We start from the raw sequence: 25,118 nt of genomic DNA, 5'->3' as shown, positions 1-25,118 counted from the left end.
GGGGTACTCGAAGGAAACCAGAACTTTGCAATATTTTTTTATTCACTTAATTTTACATATTTACACTTTTATCGCCTCCTTCAAAGTATTCTCTATTTGAAGCAATGCATCAGTCCAGATACATTTTCCATTGTTCGAAGCAGTCCTGGAATGCTTGTGAAGTGATACCTTTTAACACCTTTGTTATGTGTGTGTGTGTGTGTGTGTGTGTGTGGTGTGTGTGTGTGTGTGTGTGTGTGTTTGTCTTTGTTCCACCACCACCATTACTTGACAGCAGGTCTTGGTTTCTTTATGACCCTGTAACTTTGCACTTCAACAAACATTACCAACAGAATAAAGACCAGACATTAGAAAATAAAGTTCCACGGTCAATTTGTTCAACTAATCCCTTCGGCTAGGCCCCCCCCACCTCCAGCATGATCACAGTCCAATGAATTAAACAAGTAAAAGATAATTAATTTTAATGAAATAAATTTTAGTATGAAAATAAAAAGCCCTCAAAAATTATGTATTATAGAAATATCATTTAACAAATTAGAACTATAAATAATAATAATAATATTAATAATAATGATAATGATTTCAAATTTTTGCCACAAGGCAGCTTGGGGGTAGGGATGAATCAATTACATCGACTCAAGTGTTCAACTGGTACTTATTTTATCAACCCCAAAAGGATGAAAGGTAAAATCGACCTCAGCGGAATTTGAACTCAAAACATAGTAACAGACGAAATGCCGCTAAGTATTTTGGCCAGGTGTGCTAACGTTCACTGCCTTAATAATAATAATAATATTAATAATAATAATAATAATAATAATAATAATAATAATAATAATAATAATAATAATAAGTAAACATAGGTGGGATTGGCTGAAGAAAGGAACATTAAAAAAGGGGATCGAGAGCACTATACTGGCAGCACAAAACCAAGCTTTAGCCACGAACTGAAGGGTCAACCTTAGGAATGAGCAAATGTCTCCGCATCTGTAATACAGTGGATGAAACCATTGTCCATATCACGGCCCTAGACTTGCCCAAAATGACTGCAAGCTGTAGCGACATGGTAAGGTTGCAAAAGTGCTATCTATTGGAAACTGTGCGCAAAGTGGGAATAAGAGAGAGGCAGAAACTGCAGTCAAAGACTAAGAAAATCCTCTGGGATTTCCTAATCCAAACAGATCTGGTACTAGAGCATAACAGACCAGACCTAGCGGTGGTGGACAAGATGCACCGCATGTGCTATATAGTTGATGTTGCATGTCCATTTGACACATGAATAATAATAATAATAATAAACATTGTGTACAGTTCTCAGGTGCACTACAACTCATCTAAAGTGCATATATAATCAGGTGTAGTTTCGACGGATTTCGGAAAGCATGAGGGCCTTAAAGGATGCAGTGTCATGGCAGTCAATAACTGACGCAGGCAGTTTATTCCATGCTTCAGCGACTCTGAGCGTGAAGAAATGTTTCCGAAAGTCATGGGAGCTGTGTTGTTTTCTGACTTTGTAGGCATGTCCATGTGTGTTAGACACATGAAGATCAAAAAGGTGTTCAGTGTTGTTATTGGTGAGGTGGTTGATAACTTTGTGGGCGTTTACCAAGTCCGTCGCCATACACCGGAGCTTCAGTGAATCCATGCCCAGGGAAACAAGGCGCTCAGAATATGGTAGGTGTCTGATGGAGGTTATGCGTTTGGTTGCACGTCTCTGAACAGATTCCAGGAGGTCAATGTTCTGAGCAAGATAGCGGTTCCAAACTGATGATGCGAATTCCAAGTATGGTCGTACCATAGCTGTATACAGTTTTAAATAGATGGCTGGAGAGCGGCTAACAAAAGTCTTGCTGAGTGATGCCAAGACACCCTCGGCCTTCTTGACAATTTTAGAGCTATGCTTTGTCCAACGCAAATCACTGCTGACAGTGATGCCTAGGTCATGCTCGCAAAAGGATTTCTTGATATCAGTGTTGTGGAGGGAGTATGTGGATGCAGGGTTTTTTCTCCCAAAATGCATGGTGGTACACTTGTCCACAGCCAGTTTCAGTTGCCAGTCTGTGATCCATTGCTGCATTGTGTCCAGGTCTGATTGCAGGAAAGAGCTGTAGACAACAGGATCTGTCCTCTTGATTTCAAGGTACAGCTTGATGTCGTCTGCATTGATGGAAGGCGAAAAAATAGATAAATACAGCCTTCTTAAGTACGAAATAGCCCGCCTATAGAAAATGAAGAAGGTGTAGATAGTGCCAGTTATTGTTAGGTCCTTGGGGACAGTATCAGAAGGCATTAAGGGGACGGAAATTGAAATAGAATGCCTAATAGAACTGTAACAGAAGGTTTGCCTCCTTGGCACGGCCAGAATAATCAGTAAAGTATTAGATTGTTGAAAAGAACGGATAGCATGTTACAATAGGCTGCAGGTAGCAAGCCCACTATGCATGTACCACTCCAGGAGTTCCGACAAAACCTGTGATAAAAAGGAAATAAAAATAATATTAACGTTCAATTCTGAAGAATGGCAATATATCATAACGTATAAAATTAAATAAATTCCAAGTTTAAAACAAAGTACAATGTAATGTAAGGGAGGTAATTCATGTAATTCATGTACATTTATTCCATTACATCAAGTTTCTACATTTAATAACGGGAAAGGAATAATAATAACAGTCACTATAAATCACCCTTGTATGTGGATTTATTAAATGCGCAACATATATTGAACTCTTATGGGAGGGGATAATGTGCTTGTCCGATGTTTACACTTATCCTATAGGTATTTCTGAAATGTTTGCATAAAGTGTATCAAAAGTCTTTGATAGCAGATATTCCTCTATACATTCAGCTTAGTTATTCAACAACTGACAAAATTCCAGATCTACAAAAATATATTGGTGAAATTTTTTCCTCCTCCTCTGACTGTATGTTAACCCTTTTGTTACTATATTTCTGCTAAAACACACTACCTTCATTTCAATTAATTTTGAATATACACACACACACATATGTATATATATTCACACACATATATATACATATATGCATGCATATATATATATATGCAGGAGTGGCTGTGTGGTAAGTAGCTTGCTTACCAACCACAAGGTTCTGAGTTCAGACCCACTGCGTGACAGCTTGGGCAAGTGTCTTCTACTATAGCATCAGGCCAACCAAAGCTTTGTGAGACGGAAACTGAAAGAAACCCGTCATATATATGTATATGTTTGTGTGTCTGTGCTTGACAAACGATGTTGGTGTGTTTAGGACCCCGTAACTTAGTGGTTTGGCAAAAGAGACCGATAGAATAAGTACTAGGCTTACAAAGAATAAATCCTGGGGTCGATTTGCTCAACTAAAGGCGGTGCTCTAGCATGGCCACAGTCAAATGACTGAAACAAATAAAAGAATAAAATATATATATATACATTGGATAAAAGGAGGGTGGAGGACTTACTGGGGATGCTGGGGTTGGAGGAATTGGTAGTATGGACATGTGTTGAGGAGTGTGGAGTGTGGTAGTATGGACATGTGTTGAGGAAGAATGAAGAACATGTTCTGAGGAGAGTGCTTAAATTTAGAGTGAATAAACTGCGAAAGCAAGGTCAACCAAAGAACCAAAGAGGAGAACAGGTGGAGAAGGAGATTGGGAGGGTTGGCTTAAGGAGGGAGAATGCCCAAAACCAGGTGAGATGGCGAGATGGTATGAGACCAGCTGCTGTAAGAATGAGGTAGATCTAACCACCCCCATTAATGGGGACAAACTCAGATTTAAAATATTGGACATCAGTTGTATATATATATATATGTGTATGTGTGTGTATGTGTGTGAGAGAGAGAGAGAAAGAAATTATAAGTTAGAGGTTAGGCAACCGTCTAAGGGATAAATGTATCCATACTGGTGCATTACCTAACTATGTATGGGCCTTGTTGTAAGGCTAACAGTAGTTGGTAATTTAAGGGTAAACCGTGGTTTAATATATTCAGAAAAAGTGTCACACCCTAGCGGTTGAGGGTACCTGTGGAAGAGGTAGTCCCTGAAAGACCTGGGATGAGGTGGTGAAGCACGACCTTCGAACATTAGGCCTCACCGAGGCAATGACTAGTGACCGAGACCTTTGGAAATATGCTGTGCTTGAGAAGACCCTGCAAGCCAAGTGAGACCATAACCCGTGGACTATGCCAGTGGTGTAACCATCCCACTTATGGGTTTTAGTCGAAGAAATAAACCCCAAGAATTCTTAGGGTTGATTTCTTCGACTAAAACCCTCTTTGTAAGCCTAGTATCAATGTCTTGTGCTGAACCGCTAAGTTATGGGGACATAAACACACCAGCATCAGTTGTCAAGTTGATGCTGGGAGGCAAACACAGACAAACACAAATATATACATATATATATATGACAGACTTCTTCCAGTTTCTCTCTAACAAATCCACTCACAAGACTTTGGTTGGCTTGAGGCTATAGAAGACACTTGCCCAAGGTACTGCACAGTGTGACTGAACCTGAAATCATGTGGTTAGGAAGCAAGCTTCTTACCACAAAGCCACACCTGTGCCTCTGTGGAAAATATTAAAATATTTTCCAGAATTTTCAACTTTTATGCATACCTTAAACAAATCTACATATGGATTTGGAATACTGGAATAAACAGATGTGACTCAAGAGGTCATACCTTGAATTTTAATTCATATATATATATATATGTGTATGTGTGTGTATGTGTGTGAGAGAGAGAGAGAAAGAAATTATAAGTTAGAGGTTAGGCAACCGTCTAAGGGATAAATGTATCCATACTGGTGCATTACCTAACTATGTATGGGCCTTGTTGTAAGGCTAACAGTAGTTGGTAATTTAAGGGTAAACCGTGGTTTAATATATTCAGAAAAAGTGTCACACCCTAGCGGTTGAGGGTACCTGTGGAAGAGGTAGTCCCTGAAAGACCTGGGATGAGGTGGTGAAGCACGACCTTCGAACATTAGGCCTCACCGAGGCAATGACTAGTGACCGAGACCTTTGGAAATATGCTGTGCTTGAGAAGACCCTGCAAGCCAAGTGAGACCATAACCCAAGGACTATGCCAGTGGTGTAACCATCCCACTTATGGGTTTTAGTCGAAGAAATAAACCCCAAGAATTCTTAGGATTGATTTCTTCGACTAAAACCCTCTTTGTAAGCCTAGTATCAATGTCTTGTGCTGAACCGCTAAGTTATGGGGACATAAACACACCAGCATCAGTTGTCAAGTTGATGCTGGGAGGCAAACACAGACAAACACAAATATATACATATATATATATGACAGACTTCTTCCAGTTTCTCTCTAACAAATCCACTCACAAGACTTTGGTTGGCTTGAGGCTATAGAAGACACTTGCCCAAGGTACTGCACAGTGTGACTGAACCTGAAATCATGTGGTTAGGAAGCAAGCTTCTTACCACAAAGCCACACCTGTGCCTCTGTGGAAAATATTAAAATATTTTCCAGAATTTTCAACTTTTATGCATACCTTAAACAAATCTACATATGGATTTGGAATACTGGAATAAACAGATGTGACTCAAGAGGTCATACCTTGAATTTTAATTCATATATATATATATATGTGTATGTGTGTGTATGTGTGTGAGAGAGAGAGAGAAAGAAATTATAAGTTAGAGGTTAGGCAACCGTCTAAGGGATAAATGTATCCATACTGGTGCATTACCTAACTATGTATGGGCCTTGTTGTAAGGCTAACAGTAGTTGGTAATTTAAGGGTAAACCGTGGTTTAATATATTCAGAAAAAGTGTCACACCCTAGCGGTTGAGGGTACCTGTGGAAGAGGTAGTCCCTGAAAGACCTGGGATGAGGTGGTGAAGCACGACCTTCGAACATTAGGCCTCACCGAGGCAATGACTAGTGACCGAGACCTTTGGAAATATGCTGTGCTTGAGAAGACCCTGCAAGCCAAGTGAGACCATAACCCGTGGACTATGCCAGTGGTGTAACCATCCCACTTATGGGTTTTAGTCGAAGAAATAAACCCCAAGAATTCTTAGGGTTGATTTCTTCGACTAAAACCCTCTTTGTAAGCCTAGTATCAATGTCTTGTGCTGAACCGCTAAGTTATGGGGACATAAACACACCAGCATCAGTTGTCAAGTTGATGCTGGGAGGCAAACACAGACAAACACAAATATATACATATATATATATGACAGACTTCTTCCAGTTTCTCTCTAACAAATCCACTCACAAGACTTTGGTTGGCTTGAGGCTATAGAAGACACTTGCCCAAGGTACTGCACAGTGTGACTGAACCTGAAATCATGTGGTTAGGAAGCAAGCTTCTTACCACAAAGCCACACCTGTGCCTCTGTGGAAAATATTAAAATATTTTCCAGAATTTTCAACTTTTATGCATACCTTAAACAAATCTACATATGGATTTGGAATACTGGAATAAACAGATGTGACTCAAGAGGTCATACCTTGAATTTTAATTCATATATATATATATATATATATATAGGCGTAGGAGTGGCTGTGTGGTAAGTAGCTTGCTTACAAACCACATGGTTCTGGGTTCAGTGTCTTCTACTATAGCCTCGGGTCAACCAAAGCCTTGTGAGTGGATTTGGTGGACAGAAACTGAAAGAAGCCTGTCGTATATATGTATATATATATATGTATGCATGTGTGTGTATATGGTTATGTGTCTGTGTTTGTCCCCCCAAAATCGCTTGACAACTGATGCTGGTATGTTTACGTTTACGTAATTTAGTGGTTCGGCAAAAAGAGACCGATAGAATAAGTACTAGGCTTACAAAGAATAAATCCTGGGGTCGGTTTGCTCGACTAAAGGCGGTGCTCCAACATGGCCAGTCACATGACTGAAACAATTAAAAGAGTAAAAGAGTATATGTATATATATACACATATATACATACATTGGTGTCCTGTATGATAGTCATGTACTATAGCAAGGTCAACCAATACTTCACAAGTGAAGATAGAGGTGTGAGATGGAGACAGAAGCCCTTCCTTATCATCACCACCATGTTAACCCCTACTATTTTAAGCTTGCATGGATCTGAAGAAATTATTTGACACAGATTTCTTATGGATGGATGCCATTTCCGATGCTAATCCTCATCATTTTCAAGCCAGATCTTGTACATTTATATATGTACATATTTATACAGGGGTCGGACAAAATAATGGAAACACCTAGCATCATAGCATCATAATTTCGAAAAATCTATAAAACAGTCAAACGCTTATTTATTTTTATGCTTTTTGATTTATTATTAGTGTTGCTTAATTTTGCTAAATTTGCAGTTTCTTTTCAGATATCATCAGAAAAAGGTAATTAAAATTCATTAAAATGACAGATCTATCGGACTTTGAAAGAGATCAAATTATTGGTGCTCATATAGCAGGCGCTAGCGTAATGGAAACAGCCAAAATGTTTGGTGTATCAAGAAGTACTGTCTCGAAAGTAATAACAGCTTTTGAAAAAGAAGGAAAAACCTCCTCGTCAAAACAAAACTCCAAAAGAAAACCAAAAGTTTCAGATAGGGACTGTCGGACTCTTACACGAGTTGTTAGAAAGGATCACAAAAGTACAGCTCCCAAAATTACTGCAGAGCTTAATGACCACCTCAAGAACCCAGTTTCCACAAAAACTGCTAGCCAGGAGCTGCACAAAGCCAGATTTCACAGGAGGGCTGCAATCAGAAAACCACTACTTTCAAAAACAAACGTTACAAAGCATTTAGAGTGGAGTAAAAACCTATAGAATTAGTCCCAAGAGCAGTGGAAGAATGTTATTTTCTTGAATGAGTCATCCTTTACCTTATTTCTGACTACCGGCTGAGTATACGTGTGGAGACAGCCAAAAGAAGCATTTGACCCAGACTGTCTTCTTCCAACTGTTAAACATGGAGGAGCATTTACTATTTAGCTGGAGTTAGATGGTAAATGTTTTTATTTTTCATTCCCTTCGAATTTTTATTCCTAATAGTGGTTTAGAATTTAACTGTCCTCTCTAGCATGCAATGAATCCTATGATGGATACCTCTTATGTGTTTAAATGTACACTGTATTTATATGAATAATACAGAGTCTATCGACTAAATTTTTACATGCTAGGCCACTGGTAATAGAAATTTCGAATATTTCTGATTACCCTTTGATATTATTAATTATATATATATATATATACAGAGAGAGAGAGAGAGACGTCTAAGAATCCATAAGTCAGGAAAAAATGCACTTGTTGAATTGTTAGTAGAGTGGGTATACTAATATTATATCTCCATTACAGCCAATCTTACAAATCAGTTTCACGCGAGAGGTTCAACAGAGTGTTAGGTAACAGCCTGATTATGTAACCTTGTGCTCCACAGAGAAAGCCATTATGGTATGAAATATGGTGACTGCTCTCTATTGTTGAAGGCGAGCAGACGAATCCAGTTTGTGGTTGCTATAAAAAAGACAATGAAATAAATCAAACCAGGGTTAAGTTAAGAGTTATGTCCCTTGGTACCAAAAAACACCATCTCTGTGGGTGGTTGTTGTAAGTTGGCTAGAGTTTTCTGGAAAAGGGTTTATGGGGAAATGGGTGCATCTTTAAGCTTGGTGTCTTTGTAGAATGTGTGTACATGCATGCTTTTTACATAGCCCCCAAACATGTGCAGCTCTAGGTGGCACTGGTACAGGTCCTTATGTGACACAAACACAGGTACTTTTTATGTGGCACCAGCCTACATGAGACCACAAAACGAGGACCTCTTGGCTGACAGAGGAACATGCCTGTTTGTATAGATAGCTACACTTTTACTTACCTAGATGTGTCTTCTTAAGCACAGCAAAATGCCAGAAGTCTCTTCCACTGTCATCTCAGCGAGGCCCAACGTCTGAAGATCCTTTCTCACCACTTTACCCCATATCTTCTACATGTTCCCTCTGCAAATAGAGACCACCCCTTCTCTCTTTCAAACTACATCTGATGCCTCTTATACTCAATTTAGTGTACATTGTCACACGTATGTTAACATTACCCATCAAGCCTTCACATGTCCTCAATAGTTACAGCCTATGTCTCACTCCCATGTAGCATAGCTGTTCATACAAAGGCATCATATCATCTGCTTTTCGCTCTGAGGGAAATCTACAGTTGCTCTATCCAGATTACAAGTTCAGGTTTATACCTGTAATTATTAGGGTCCTGGGATATGTAACACATTGCCTAAATACCAATCTTGAGAAATGTGGCTTCTCAAAACCAGAAACGTGAAAGCTAATTCGAAGGTTACAGATGGAATCCATCACTGGAATGGTAAAAATCTGTAAAACTTTCCAGAAGTTTATCATTTAAATATATATGAGCATGTCTAGATATGTAACTCTATGCATGAGAATACATAGATAAAACATACTAATCTGCACATAAATACATACATACAAAAATACCCTGTTGTTGATGTTGAAAATCCAATGAATGAACCTTGGATCGAGGTTAGAAACCGGTTCTTTATTGGCTAGAAATCTTGAAATAAACTGAATAATGACATACATACATGTCGCTAACTGGTATGGAAAATGTGTGTGTAAAGCTTTCAAGAAACGAAAGACAACACCATAAACAATGACAATCTTTTGGTATTCATATATGTCATATCTGTGTTTAGCAATTTAAGGAAAAAAATTTCTTTATTTTCCTATAGGCGAAGGAGTGGCTGAGTGGTAAGTAGCTTGCTTACGAACCACATGGTTCCGGGTTCAGTCCCACTGCGTGGCACCTTGAGCAAGTGATTCTACTATAGCCTCGGGACGACCGAAACTGAAAGAAGCCCATCATATATATATATATATATATATATATATATATATGTATGTGTGTGTGTGTGTGTGTGTATGCTTGTGTGTCTGTGTTTGTTTCGCCAACATCGCTTGACAACCGATGCTGGTGTGTTTACGTCCCCGTAACTTAGCGGTTCGGCAAAAGAGAGTGATAGAATAAGTACTAGGCTTACAAAGAATAAGTCCTGGGGTCGATTCTCTCGACTAAAGGCGGTGCTCAAGCATGGCCACAGTCACATGACTGAAACGAGTAGTGTAATTGATGCGTGTTGCTTGGAAATTTGCAGATTTTCCATACACACATGAAGCAGGTTAAGGGCGATCCTTCGGTACAAGTACACACGTGACTTTGTTTACATTTTCTGAAGATAACAGAAACTCTTTTCTCCCACCCCCAATATAATAAAAATACACTTTCTTGGAATGTATCCGGTACTTATACCGAAGTTACACCCAGGTTAGGAACAAATAATCAAGCTTTTTTTCCTTCAAGTTTAAAATGAGACATTGCTGGCACGCACACATTGACACAGATAAGAACAAACACGCACGTACAACCCATAAACTTTCTTCTCCTCCTCCCATTTCAGCAACTGTCACGGAGATATCCGAAGTGAAATGTCAAATCTTGTCAAGTTATATCGAAGGAATGCCAAAAAAAAAAAAAAAGGATGTATGTATGCCTGAGTGTGTTTTGGGGATCTTTTCCTTTTTGAACGGCCGTTTTCAACACAATCTCTAGTTAACTAAACACTTTTAAACTTCGTATACTGGTAGAATATGTCAAAATAAAATATTTTTTTCTCTTGGCTTTCTTGAGAAAATTGTAATTTGTAAGTTTAACGTAGTTTAATTTTTCGAATTTTAACCAATCAATCGCCTCTATTGAGGTAAAATCATTTGCTGCGTCTAAAACTGAGACAACATCCTGTCACTGTTATGTTTACGTACGGGAAACGTGTGTATAAAATAATAGAATTATTTTGTTAATTGTTTAAATTATTTTCCATTGCTTTCGTTTTTTTTTCTTAAGCAATGGAAAATAGTATCTCAAAACAAAAACAAAACGAATAATTTTAGACACACGCGTAACAACTATATTAATTTAACAATTAAGAAAAAAAACGAAAGGCTAAAAGTTAGGGTTAGGGTTAGAGTTAGGGTTAGTGACAGGATGTTGTCTCAGTTTTAGACGCAGCAAATGATTTTAGCTCAATAGAGGCGATTGATTGGTTAAAATTCGAAAAATTAAACTACGTTAAATTTACAAATTACAATTTTCTCAAGAAAGCCAAAAGAAAAAAAGGCATTCCTTCGATATAACTCAACAACATTTGACGGTACAGTTCGGGTATCTTCGATGTAACTACGTGTTCGGCAATTTACGTAAAAACATTCTATTTCTTAACTTTTTTTTTTTTCATGAGATGGTGAAACCGATATCATTTTTGATTTACACGAAAGCTGAACAAAAACAGAATCTTTTCCTTTTGAACGGCAGTTTTCAACACAATTTCTAGTTAACTAAACACGTTTAAACTTCGTATACTGGTAGAATGTGTGAAAATAATTTTTTTTTTTTGGCGTTCTTTCGATATAACTCGACGAAACCAAAACATCAATTCGATATAACTCGACAATTCACTTCGGATATCTCCGTGACAACTGTTGAAATGGGAGGAGGAGGAGAAGAAAGCTAATGAGGTGTGTGTGAGTGCTTGTTCTTGTCTGTGTGTGTACCTGTTCTGTTTTTATATAGAACACAAACACAGATAGACAAGAACAAGCACGCACGCACACACAACCCATTAGCTTTCTTCTCCTCCTCCCATTTTAGCAGTTGTCACGGAGATATCCGAAGTGAATTGTCGAGTTACATCGAAGATACCCGAACTGTACCGTCAAATGTTGTTGAGTTATATCGAAGGAATGCCGATAAAGCATCTGCATGACTTAATATACGAATACAGAAAGATTTCTTCAGATGACAGGTATCGTAATTGTAACTGACATTATAAACATTGATGATCTGAATTACAGTGATTTATTTTAATAAAGTGAAAGTAAAACAATGTTTGGCAATAGTGGACTAAAACTCAGTTAAAATTTGAGTGTATTTTTGGAAATCGAAAGTTTATTTAGAAACATCTAATATAAACCAGAAATGGCTGGCCCTGTGAAACGAAAAACAACCGGGAGAATTGTAGATGAAATTATTGATGCTGATAAGCTGACCGAAAAGAGTTACGTTTTTCGGGATATTCATGCGATGACAATGAACAATGAAAGTACAATCAACTTTCTTGCCTCTTTGGGATTAATTCATAATTCAGCAATGTGCTGTAATCAACCAATGCGTTTAATGACTCGATCGACTTCATCGGATGGAAAAGCTTGGAGGTGCTATGTATGCTCGCATTATCGAAGTATTAGACAAGATTCTTTCTTCTCTGGGTCCCATCTCCCATTGGCTCGCCTTATAGATCTTATATATTGGTGGGCAGTATTTGAATGCAAACAACGTGTAGTTATGGAGCAGGTCGGTATTGGTCCAGAAGCAATTGTTAAATGGTATAACTATTTTAGAGAAATATGTGCTGTATGGTGTAACGATAATGCAATGCAGATTGGAGGCGAAGGGACGGTTGTGGAGATTGGCGAAACGAAATTTACGCGCCACAAGCACTATACTGGTCCTTATGAAAACCGTTTGTTGCTAGGAATGGTAGAACGCCGAAGTCTGAGATGTGTCTTTGTGCCTATCTCCGATCGAAATGCTTCCACTTTATTGCCTATCATTGCTCAGCATGTATTGCCAGAGACTCGTATTATTATTGATGGCGGGCTTGCTTATCAAGAACTGTTAAACCACTCAGACATAAACTGCAATCTGCACTTCGTTGATCCTCGTAATGCAACTTTTAATACAAATACCATAGAAAGAACGTGGAGAGAATTTAAAGACAAATATCGCAACATGCATGGAACTTCAGATAATCTCTTTGATACATATTTACAAGAATTTTGCTGGCGACGTTCTCATAAGCAGAAGGTGTTTATGTCATTTATAAAATGCATTAGAACTTACTATCCTTTGTCAGAATCATCTTAATTGTATGAAAGAAAAATTGTAATTATTTCTTTCAGATTTCAAATAATCACAAATAAATCATTCCATTCGGCCTTTACATACATTAATCAGGTACGTTGTAGATTCACTTTAATGCCAGCACACACTTTGTTTATACATGTGTGTGTGTGAATTGAGTTTGCATGTTACACATTCGTGAAACACCCTGATATTTATTAATAAAACGTATCCTCTGGGGTCCTGTTGTTTTATTTTATTTTTAGGAATTATTTCGAATTTGGTGTCGTATTTGTTATTGTTTCTTTTGTTAATATATTTTCCTATGTTTTAGAATATGGAAGTGAACAGTCCTAAAGTTTACACTCACTTCTGCAAATGATTTGCTTTCACTTATCACGTGAACTTTCCCAAGCTTTCATTTAACTATGAATTAATATCCTAACCATTAGGTTATATACACACACATATATATATATAATAAATATATGCATGTATACATACATATATGTATGTACATACCTACTATTTAAGAAGAGTGGTCCCGGTGCGCGCATCCCCGCTAGCTAGTCGTGGCTAGTCGATCTTACAACGACTACCTAAGGTGGGGTTTTTTTAAAAACAAAATAAATTATTTATAAGGATTTTCACAGTAAACACGTGAAAATAAATTATTTTTTCTAAACAACGTAAATAAATTTGGAGTGCGTACAATAATGGGTTTGGTGAAATAGATGTGACACCAAAATACACCCATTTCAAGGTGAACCATTCCGAAAACTTTGTCGATCTTATAACAAATGTTCATACAAAATCGGTTGAAAGTTATTAGAAGAACGTAAAACGACGTTTTAAGAGTATGATGGGGGTACCAAAAACAGGTAGTGTGTTATTTTTATTTAATTTCTTTAGAAAAAATTTGTTTTCGTTTTAAGAAAGATTATTTGGCGATCTTTCGTTTGTAGTAGCACGTTTCCGTCAATGATTTCCGTAACAAAACTTTAATTTTTTTACATATGGGCTTGCGGGAACATTTGAAGTAATGAGAGCGAAAGAGACTAAGAGGAAGCGATTTTATGACGAGGGAATTTCTTTTGAAGTTACCGAAGCATTGATGTACATGTGTGTGTGTGTTTGATGAGGTGTGGGAGACAGACAGTATGTTGTGTAAGTGAAGTGCTTCTGTTAGTGTGTGAAAGAGAGATAACTGAAATTTTTTACTCGGTGTATATGTATATGTATGTATGTGTGAGTGTATGTATGTATGGCCGATTCAGTAATTTTTTACTCGGTGTATGTGTATATGTATGTCTGAATGTGTGTGTATGTATGTATGGCCGATTCAGTGTAATTTTTTACTCGGCGAAAAGTTATAACTATACAAAGTAGGAGTAAAGGATTCCAAACTAGTTATACAAAACCATAAATAAGAACAGCTTGGCAGAATCTAACACAAGTAATATTCGGCAGACCGCGAGAGCTGTTGCCGGGCGATATGCTTAGCAGTATTTCATCTGCCGTTACGTTCTGAGTTCAAATTCCGCCGAGGTCGACTTTGCCTTTCATCTTTTCGGGGTCGATGAAATAAGTACCAGTTACGCAATGGGGTCGATGTAATCGACTTAATCTGTTTGTCTGTCCTCTCTGTGTTTAGCCCCTTGTGGGTAGTAAAGAAATAGGTATTTCGTCTGCCGTTACGTTCTGAGTTCAAATTCCGCCGAGGTCGACTTTGCCTTTCATCCTTTCGAGGTCGATAAATTAAGTACCAGTAACGCACTGGGGGTCGATATAATCAACTGGCCCCCTCCCCAAATATTTCGGGCCTTGTGCGTAGAGTCGAAAAGACAACTGAAAATTACCGGTTAACCAAATAACTGAAAGATAAAATCAGTGACAGTGGTTGCTGTGAAAGATAAAGAACTGGTAAAAATCAACGCTAACACGCACAAATTTAAGATAGTGAAACGTGATTTTCTTTTCACAAACGTAGAATACTATTATATAAACTGAATTATCAAGTATGAGTAACGAGTCATGTATTAGTAGAAGCGATTTTTTAAATTTTTATTTAACTTATTCAATTATTACTGACATTGAATGCAAGTATGATATCTCTAAAGAGCGAACCTATTTGCTATGAATTACCTCCCTTACGTAGGATACTTTTAGAAAAGATTGTCTGGAAATACATGCCAAATAAATTTTTTTGATATTTTCCTAGCTTACTTTAAAACAAAATAATTAACTACTAACAGAAAATTATTAGATATTGTTTGTAAATATCGAAAAATGTACTTATATTTGCTTGTATTTAGATTTTATTTAAATTTTAAGCAGAACTTCAATTGCAATATCACTTTAAAGTTATTGTAGTAGCGGTATATGTTAGTTAATGAAATGTTAGTTTATTAAAAGGGTCTTTGTCGTCAGTGACACCCAGTTGCCGATTTGCGAGCGTCTGGGCGGAATCACAATCAAGAGATTTCGGAGACGCAATTTTTAACAACCGGTGGCAGCTGTCGCTCTTTAAGCACGGCGCCCGGTAAAATAAAATAATATCAGATTCGATTTAACCAGCTAATTTATTGGTGGTATATTTATTTGTGCACATTGATAAATATTTTAGCTTTCATGTAAATGGTTAATCACCACTTGCTCTGATTATGTACCAAAAAAATACTCAGACATTCTAAACAAGCAACTGGCTGAAAAAGTTTTTTTTTTTTTTTTAGGTAAGGGGTCTTTCTTGAACACTATAACTGTATGCTTTCATTGCATAGCAACTACCAGCTAAAGGATCAGGAGTTCATACTGTTACCAGCAGTGTATTAATGTCATGACATTTAATTGTAAGCAGGTACAATATGGAAATAGTTCGATACCAAGCAGTCACAGTACTACATAACTGATGAGCCTTTCATTTACAAAGTACTCAGTTGAACTTCACAGTATTAGTAGTTTGTTCCAAGCAAACACACTAAATGAAGGCTGAATTGCATTCTTTCATTCCAAATTTTCTATTTTACATGTTAATGATCTGATAGGTTGTATTTGGATTATATCTAAAAGTTGCTGTTCCAGCACAGTGCAATTCTAGAAGAACAGGGATATATGATTTATGTAGTATATAATAATTGTTAATTTCTATATATCACTTTTGCCCCTCCAGTAGATTTGTTTGAGTGACAAAATACTTTGTTTTGAAAGGAAATTCTATTGAATTTTGCAACCTTCTAGGATCAGTAAGATACTTGGGTTGATACATTGTATTTTTCAGAATAAGAATTCTGCCTGTTATATAACAAATTTGCATCCATTTCTACACTGAGTAACACCACTCACTGCCTCTGAGTCCTAATTCGTCTTTAGTTTCTTGTCTTGTCCTTCTATTTCCACTCTCACTATCGCTCAATGACAACATTCTTTCGTAACCTTTTTCACCAGTGGAGATGTCTTCTAAATTCTGTGGTTTCTGCTCTTTTTTCCTGTGGGGAAAGGGAGTGGATGGTTCTTGTGTCTATATAGGGTGGGTAGGATGAAGTTGGACTGGGGTACCACATCACAATCAGTATTCTTTCTTTTCTTCCTTATACTCTGTTACTATCCATTCTTCCTCCTTTCCTCTGACTTTCTTTTGTTCCCCTCCTTCTCCACAACTGGTTCATCTGTTGTTTTCTTCTGGAGAGGACAATGTAGCCTTTTTGGACACATTTAAAGCATTGCGGAATTCTGCCCTCTGCCCATACTCTCAATGCTATTTCTCCCAACGTCACCGTTTCCGCCAAATTTTCCAGCTGCTTTGCCTCCACTTGTATGATAATTTCCAGTATCTTTCCTTTATAGCTTCCTTTCTCCGTCTCTGTGGCATAGAGGACAGACAGCTGCCACGTGGAATTCCTTCTACCCTCACCTTAGATGTCTTTCTTCCAAGGTGCGTGGGTAGAAGTACTAGTTCCTCAGTTTTTACAGTTGTACTCGCCAGCCTCTTTACCTCCTCTGCTGTCCTAAACTGGACAACCACCGTCCCATATCCGTTTCCTTTTGCTGTATCTTACTTCCTTTGAAAGCCCCTTCAGAGCTTTTTCTACTTTTTCCATCTCCATCCGTTCTACCTTCCTACTCTCCACTGAGTGCACCTTGTAGGTAATGGTTTTCTTTTCCATATTTACCATAACCCTTTTCGGGGGTATTAACTTTACATCACTGCCCACCTTCTGTCATCTTACACAGCTCCTTCGGTCCGGTTAGGTCTACTTCCCTATTCTTTACCTCTGCAGCCTCAGCCAAACTCTTTACTCTTTCCAAATGCTCGTCCATTCTGTTTACTGCCTTATCGAGCTCCTCCTCTGCTGAGGATAGTTCATACTCGCTAAGGTTCGAATACATTCCTTTCCACTGGTACAACACTCACCAACAAACCGCTGCTATTTATACATTCACACAGGTTATATTTCATCATCATCATCATCATCATCATTTAGCGTCCGTTTTCCATGCTAGCATGGGTTGGACGGTTCTACTGGGGTCTGTGAAGCCAGAAGGCTTCATCAGGCCCAGTCAAATCTGGCAGTGTTTCTACGGCTGGATGCCCTTCCTAACGCCAACCACTCCGTGAGTGTAGTGGGTGCTTTTTACGTGCCACCCGCACTGGTGCCAGACAGAGCTGGCAAACGGCCACGAACGGATGGTGCTTTTTATGTGCCACCGGCACGAGGGCCAGGCGAGGCTGGCAACGGACACGAAACGGGGCGGTGCTGGCAACGGTCACGAAACGGAAAGTTCTCTTACATGCCACGGCACTGGTAACACATCTGCAATTTCCATTGATCGATTTCGATTCTGATCCTCACTTGCCTCAATGGGTCTTCACAAGCAGAGTTTCGACATGCCACCGGCACTGGTAGCACATCCGCAATTTCCATTGATCGATTTCGATTCTGATCCTCACTTGCCTCAACACGTCTTCACAAGTAGAGTTTTGTGTCCCAAGAAGGGAAGGTATGCATACGTAGGCTGGCTCCATCCCATGTAGAAGGCCACGGGTTGTGGACTCACTTGTCCTGCCGGGTCTTCTCGCGCACAGCACACTTCCAGAGGTCTCGGTCTCTAGTCATTTCCTCAGTGAGACCTAAAGTTCGAAGGTCGTGCTTCACCACCTCGTCCCAGGTTTTCCTGGGTCTGCCTCTTCCACAGGTTCCCTCAACCGCTAGGGTGTGGCACTTTTTCACACAACTATCTTCATCCATTCTCGCCACATGACCATACCAGCGCAAACGTCTCTCTTGCACACCACAACTGATGCTTCTTAGGTCCAGCTTTTCTCTCAAGGTACTTACACTCTGCCGAGTGTGAGTACCGGCATTACACATCCATCGGAGCATACTGGCTTCATTTCTAGCGAGCTTACGCATATCCTCAGCAGTCACGGCCCATGTTTCACTGCCATGTAGCATGGCTGTTCGTACACACGCATCATACAGTCTGCCTTTCACTCTGTGCGAGAGGCCTTTTGTCACCAGCAGAGGTAAGAGCTCTCTGAACTTTGCCCAAGCTATTCTTACTCTAGCAGTTACACTTTCAGCACACCCACCCCCGCTGCTGACTTGGTCACCTAGGTAACGGAAACTATCAACTATTTCTAGTTTTTCTCCCTGGAAAGTGACGGAAGTTGGTCTCAGAGCATTTCAGTGTTTATTGTTCCTGAGCATCTGCCACATACAAAAACCATCTTCCTAGTTAGCCTTCCTTTGACATTGCTGCATCTCTTATGTGTCCATAGCTTACACTTGGTGCATCTTATAGAGTTCTACCTACACCTTTTCTACAGATCGAGCAGGGCCATCTACCTGAAGGTGTTTGTGATTTGTCTACCTTCCTACTGATTACGACTTTGGTTTTAGCTAGATTGACTCTGAGGCCCTTCGATTCTAATCCTTGTTTCCACACCTGAAACTTCGCCTCCAGTTCTGATAGCGACTCAGCAATTAGAGCAAGGTCATCAGCATAGAGGAGCTCCCAAGGGCATCCTGTCTTGAATTCCTCCGTTATTGCCTGGAGGACTATGATAAATAGGAGGGGGCTGAGTACTGAGCCTTGGTGGACCCCTACCTCTACCCGGAATTCTTCACTGTACTCATTTCCAACCCTCACCCTACTAGCGGCGTCCCTATACATGGCCCGCACAGCTCTCACTAACCATTCATCTATCCCTAGTTTTCTCATTGCCCACCAGATAAGGGATCGGGGGACCCTGTCGAAGGCTTTCTCCATGTCAACAAAAGCCAGGTACAGGGGCTTATCTTTGGCTAGGTATTTCTCCTGCAGCTGCCTTACCAGGAATATAGCATCAGTAGTACTTTTCCCTGGCACAAACCCAAACTGCATCTCATCTAAACTAACTCTCTCTCTAATTAGTTGGGCTATGACCCTCTCCGTAACCTTCATCACCTGGTCCAACAGCTTGATACCTCTGTAGTTATTTGTATCTAGGGCATCACCTTTACCTTTGTAGCAGTTGACTATTATACTGCTACACCAGTCATTGGGTATGACCCCTTGTGTATCACCTGATTAACTATATGGGTGACTAGGCTATAGCCGACACTACCAGACATTTTGAGCATCTCTGCAGTGATTCCTGATGGGCCTGGGGCTTTCCCTGTCTTCATGCTTCTAATTGCCTTAGCTACCACAGAACTATCAACTCGGATAGCTGGTCCCTCTGTTGGGTCAACATTCGGCAGACTCTCTTTATCCCATTCATTTTCTTCATTCAGCAACCTTTCATAGTGGCATCTCCAAACCTCTCTCTTCGCATCCTCATTTAGCGCAAGTGAACCATCTTCCATGCGAACACACTTCTCTCCTACCACATCACGATCTCTCTCAAACACTGTCTTGCAACACGAAACACCTCCAGTCTTTGGTCCTCACGGCGCAGAACATTGGCAAATTTTTTCTTATCTGCTTCCCCTCTGGCTAAATAAACCTGTCTCCTAGCTTCTCTTTTGGCAGTCTGATACAATTCCCTGCTACCCCCATTTTTCCAGACCTTCCAAGCCTGTCTCTTTTCTCTAATAGCCCTGTCTACAATATTGTTCCACCACCACGTTATTCTAGGTCGAGAGGGGACTTTGCACCAGCCACAGATCTGGTCAGTGGCTCTCAGCAGGTTGTCCCTTAGAAACGTCCAGCTGTCTTCTACCCCCTGTGATGCTCTATCCCCTTCTACTTCGTCAGAGGCTTCAAGTAATATGTCCCTAAATCTCTGTCCATTTGCAGGATCTTTAAGCTTCCAGATCCTTCTTCTCCATATTTGTCGTCTTCTGGTTGTCCTCCTAGTCCTGATCCTAAAGTCACTAACTACCAGTCTATGTTGTGGGGTACATTCTTCACCTGGGAAGGTTTTGGCATTTATAAGCAGCCATCTCTCCCTTTGCCTTGTAAGGATGTAGTCAATTTGGCTGGTATGTTGGCCCGATTGGTAAGTGACTAGGTGGCTGGTAGGTTTCCTGAAGTTAGTGTTGCAAATCATAAGATTATTTGCATCGCAGAACTCCAGCAGCCTGGTTCCCTCCTCGTTGCGGGAGCCATAGCCATAGCCTCCATGTACGCCATGGAAGCCCCCAGCATGTCGTCCAACGTGACCATTGAAGTCACCAGCCACAAAGATAAGGTCTCTGTCGTTCGTCAATGAGGTAGTCTGCATATTTAATAAAATATAACTGAAACATTAAGGGGATCTTTTACCTTAGGTAAAAATCCCATTAAGGAACTATGTAAGAACCAAAAAATAAAAAGAAACCATAATCGAGAATGTCAAAGATTTACAGATAACAATTGTCTTCAGTTTGCTAAATGTTATCTGACATAACATGACTAAGAAGCTGAAATTTAAAAATATAAAAAGTATTCAGAATGTAAGAATAGTCTCACTTTGTTGAAAAAATGTTTAAGTAAGTATTGTGACAAAAACATTTTATTCTTAAAAGAGAGACTATAGAGTGAGGTATATTAACGGTTCAGAGACAGGAAAGCACTGAACAATCAACTTGATTACACCAGCTTTTACTTTCCACTATCAGGTACAATGAAAGAGGAAACACTTGACACTTATGACTACAATTCAATCGGTTAACAGAAGGGAAATAACTTCGTTATCTTGAAAACAATTACAGCTACGATAAGCAAGTTGTGCACAAATTACTGATCACATAGTTCTAATTTGACGCGGCTGTTTCTATGAAATACTAGGTAGTCAGACATCTTTTGTAAAACCACAACTTCATTTCATAAAGGAAATATTCAGTGGAGATTTGTCATTACAAAATAATGCATTACACTACAGAAATGTACTTACCGTTCACTATATGCAATAATAAAAATTTTTTTTTGATTGTGTAAATCTCCAATTTTAAAGTAATGAATTAAAGGTCGATTTTATTCCCTGTGACATAAAACTGACCTTTGATGTAACTTTAAAAAGCATAGCATTAATAAGCACTGACTAGGTTTGTTTTTTTTTAACCTAAAAGCGGGGGATTTGATTATGCTCCTTACCAGCTCTCTAAAACCAGTGATAATATAGTTCATGATTTAAAGCTGAAAGTTACGGGGTGGGGGGAATAGGCAAAGAAATTCTAGAGGATTGATATTCAAGGGAAGGTTTAGCTAGAACCTGGGTAGGACAGACATAAGGGTCAGAAATAGTTGGGATAACGTACAAATTATGAGCAACAAATTCAAGATGGTTGTTAATTATTTTCCTCAATAGTTTGCTTGATAGTTCATTTGGGGGATATGCCACAGATCAGAACAGTGTATTGGGGAGTTTGATGAAACTGAAGATGCATGAATATGTAAGAACATTTTTGGCAATTCACTGTATAGTTATATTATGTTTGTGGAAATATTCCAAATGTAGCTATTACTGTTCAGAAGTGAAAGCAATGGAGGATTGGTCAAGATTTTAAGGGCTGCAGTGTGGAAAGTTTTAAGTAATTCTTTACATTTTGGATAAATGCAAAGTTTGTAGGTGAGCAATTTTCTCCCATTGTAATCCATGTTATGACTTATTATTATGCATAGCAAGTGCAACTTCAGAATAATTAACTCCTGCTTTTAGCTACTTTGAACTTTCCATTTACACTCACCTAACTTCCACTAGTCACACTAGATCCAGTTCAATAGAAAGCGAACCAAATATTAAATATTTACCTATGCTTATACTGGTTTCATAAGTAAACAGCAATAGAACCAGAAGCCCAAATTGCTTTGTGTAAAGCTCATCTGTCAACCAGCTTTGTAATTTCATGACTAGTTCACTGTCAACTTCCCCTTTCTACCAGGGTGAATAGGGACAATAACCTGGAAAAAGTATTTTAGAACAATGAATTTGAGAAGACTCAAATTGTGCTGTTTCTTCTAGTTATTTTGTAGGTACATATGCCTTTCATTCAATGAGATCACTTTGATATTATCACCCTGCCAGTAGCCATGGCAACCGGAATTCCCAGTTTCATTTTTGTCACAAAAAAGGTAAAGTTGTCAGAACTTTCTTTCTGCAGGAGAGGTTGTACCAGCAAGGGTACTCCAACCCACTCAGTCTCTTGCAGCAGGTTTCCAAACAGTGCACCTCTGATTTCCTGGAAAATCCATTGTTATCCTATTTCTGCTTTTACTCCTACTTTGGTGTTTTGTAAGGGTGAATAGGGACACCATGCTGCAACAGTGCAGACCAGTTCCTGGGAAGAAAACTAAAGCGTTAAACCCAGTCAAAAAAACAAAAAAAATTTTTTGTAATAGGCGTAAAACAACTTCCTCTAAACGAATGAAAAAAAAATGCGCGAAAGGGGAGTGGAGGAGACGCCTCGGAAAATTCACATCAGGAATTTCCGAAAGCGTCTGACCCGGGCACAGAAACAAAAAGTGTGATAGGTGTAAAACAACTTGCTCTAAACAAATATGAAAAAAATGCGCGCTCGTGAGGCCTCGGAAATTTCACATCTTCAGTCCATGGCCTTTAAACTAAGAAAAAATAGTGTAATTGGTGTAAAACTAGTTCTAAACGATTATCAAGAGCACACATGAATCATAAACTCCGTATTTCGCAAAAAAAAAAAAAAAAAAAAAAGAAAAAATTCTGGAAAAAGTGAAGATATTTTAAAGTTAAAGAAAACATTCCTTATGAGGTAACTTAATTTCACTTGTTAGTACCATGTTTTTCTACAAGATCTTTTCAAGAAATACAGTTAAACACACTTAGGTGAAGCGAAACATTCTTTGATTGGTTTATTTATAATCCTTCCGAATGAAAATGCATATATCGCAGTTAATCTTTTTCTTGCTGTTAACTAATAGATGACCTGCTGGTAATAGAAATGAAAATATTCTGCACTTAGAGCTAAACATTTGCAAATTGTTAGGCTTTTTGGAAAATTATGATTAATATTACTTTGTTATTCTAGACTTAGGGAGGAACGACCAAATTTATCTCACCTGTTTTTTCCACTGAACAAATTTTAAAACACTTGATATTTGTTTGATAGATAGATACCCGAGAATTTTAAAAGTGTACATTACAAACGTACATTTATATTATTCTTTAAAAAAAATGATCTGCTTACTTTTTATTTTATTATTTTTACTGGAACTTAATACAATCATACAGTATGTTATAACCTATTGTAGCCAACTGAGTACAATCTTGCTACGCTAGTAAATCTGTAAAATACCCATCAGATGCTTATCTGAAATGGAGAAAATACTTATAAACTTAATCAGGCCAAATAAAATTCGGTAAAAACGACTAAGCAAAGAGAAAGACAAATCCATAAGCATTGTCAATTGATTTATATATAGTTAGATTCTGTCACGCATTTTGATTCATACGGCGGAGATCCAACATTTCTTCACTTTTTCCAGAACTTTCTTTTGCGAAATACGTACAAAAATACGGAGTTTATGATTCATGTGTGAGCGTGTTCTTGATAATCGTTTAGAACTAGTTTTACACCAATTACACTATTTTTTTCTAAGTTTAAAGACCGTGGACTGAAGATGTGAAATTTCCGAGGCGTCTCCCCCTCCCCACCCCTTTCGCGAGCGCGCATTTTTTTTCATCATATTCGTTTAGAGCAAGTTGTTTTACACCTTTCACACTTTTTGTTTTTGTGCCCGGGTCAGACGCTTTCGGAAATTCCTGATATGAATTTTCCGAGGCCTCTCCTCCCCTTTCGCGTGCGCGCATTTTTTTTTTCATATACGTTTAGAAGTTGTTTTACGCCTATTACAAAAAATTTTTTTTTTTTTGTTTAACCGAAAAAAAATACACCAAAATAGATCCTGAGTGGCAGAATGACACTCAGAAAAGCAGAAGGACTTCAAAATTTCTAAGTGTTCTTTATTGGCACATCAAGTTGGGGAAAAATATGATGGCATAGGAGTAGCTGTGTGGTAAGTAGCATGCTTACGAACCAGTGCCAGGCTGTTTCACTGCGTGGCACCTTGAGCAACTGTCTTCTACTTATAGCCTCGGGCTAATCTAAGCCTTGAGTGGATTTAGTAGATGGAAACTGAAAGCCCGTCGTATATATGTGTGTGTGTGTGTGTGTGTATATATATATATATATATACATACATACATACATACACACGTCTCCCCTAACATTGCTTGACAACCGATGGTGTTTAGATCCCTGTAACTTAGCAGTTTGGCAAAACAGACCAATAGAATAAGTACTAGGGTCCATTTGCTCGACTAAAGGCGGTGCTCCAGCATGCCCCCAGTCAAATGACTGAAAAAATAAGAGTTAACATGGTGAACAGACTTTTATCATTGGGGAGGGATTTCTTGTACAAAGGCTCATAGTGTGCCACTTGGGGCTATCCAATGAACTCGTGATTTGCGACTGATTGTTAAAGGATACTTAGGTGTTGATTTGAAAAGATTCAAAGGGAATATGCCTTGTGTAAATTTGGGATGTCATTTCTCAGACAGTTTAAAAGAATGAAAAGTGACAGTAGAACCTGGTAAAAGTGAGGAAACTTCGCGAGCTGTTCCACAGGATGCTGATAAGGGTACACACTCTGGAGAGGATATGGAGACAAATGATAATGGCAAAACAGACGAGAATGACAACTGTATCAATACCAACAACTGATCATCAACAGCAGATA

The 25,118-nt window shown here is 38.7% G+C and overlaps 1 non-coding gene across 1 annotated transcript; it reads left to right on the top strand.

Moving 5' to 3' along the window:
- The first annotated feature begins 15,350 nt into the window (after positions 1 to 15,350).
- LOC115210079 lies at positions 15,351 to 15,484 on the top strand. The gene has a single exon (XR_003881422.1). It is a non-coding gene; the product is annotated as a U11 spliceosomal RNA (small nuclear RNA).
- Positions 15,485 to 25,118: the final 9,634 nt, after the last annotated feature.

This window comes from Octopus sinensis, linkage group LG3 (genome assembly GCF_006345805.1).
Source record: "Octopus sinensis linkage group LG3, ASM634580v1, whole genome shotgun sequence".
Taxonomy (NCBI): Eukaryota; Metazoa; Mollusca; class Cephalopoda; order Octopoda; family Octopodidae; genus Octopus; species Octopus sinensis.
This window is presented reverse-complemented; position numbering and strand designations above follow the sequence as displayed.